This window comes from Etheostoma cragini, chromosome 5 (assembly GCF_013103735.1).
Source record: "Etheostoma cragini isolate CJK2018 chromosome 5, CSU_Ecrag_1.0, whole genome shotgun sequence".
Taxonomy (NCBI): Eukaryota; Metazoa; Chordata; class Actinopteri; order Perciformes; family Percidae; genus Etheostoma; species Etheostoma cragini.
The window spans coordinates 15,988,195-15,988,831 of NC_048411.1; positions in this window are offsets into that span (position 1 = coordinate 15,988,195).

Genomic DNA, 637 nt, shown 5'->3' on the forward strand with positions numbered 1-637 from the left:
AAGGTCACGCTCTCTCAGCTGACTCTCTCATTGGTCCAGGTGAAAAAGATCCCGCTGATTCTCTCAGCTCGCGTCCTGATTGGCTGGATTAGGCATCTGTCTTCAGGGGAAACAAAAAAAACTCAAGAAGCCCACCTGATGAATGGTGGTCAACATTGTCTCTCATTTAGCTGGTTTTGGTCTAGACCAACTTCTGAAGAAACATCTTTCTGTATAGCTGCTAAATGCTTCACTGTGTTCCCTAACTGTGTCTGTTTGGTACTGAGCCGATAGTTTGCAGTTGTTTTTTGACAGCAGAGAGTGAAACAGAACAGTTACAATGTGGCCGCTCTGAACAGACAGACTGAAACTCAGTATAAAGTTTCAGGGAAGCTGCAGATTCAGTTGATTATTCTCTGGATGTTCATCGAGGGACACCTATTTCATTTATTTCATACACTGATATTATACAGAGTAGTGATTATAGCTCCTTACAGTGGGGCTTGAAAGTTTGGGCCCCCCAGGTAAAGAATTGTGTTAATGTGCATAAAGAAGCCAAGAAAAGATGGAAACATCTCCAAAACGCATCAAATGACAGACTAGTCATTCGTATAATATGTTTTATTTCCATCATTTACACTTTCAAAATAACAGAAAA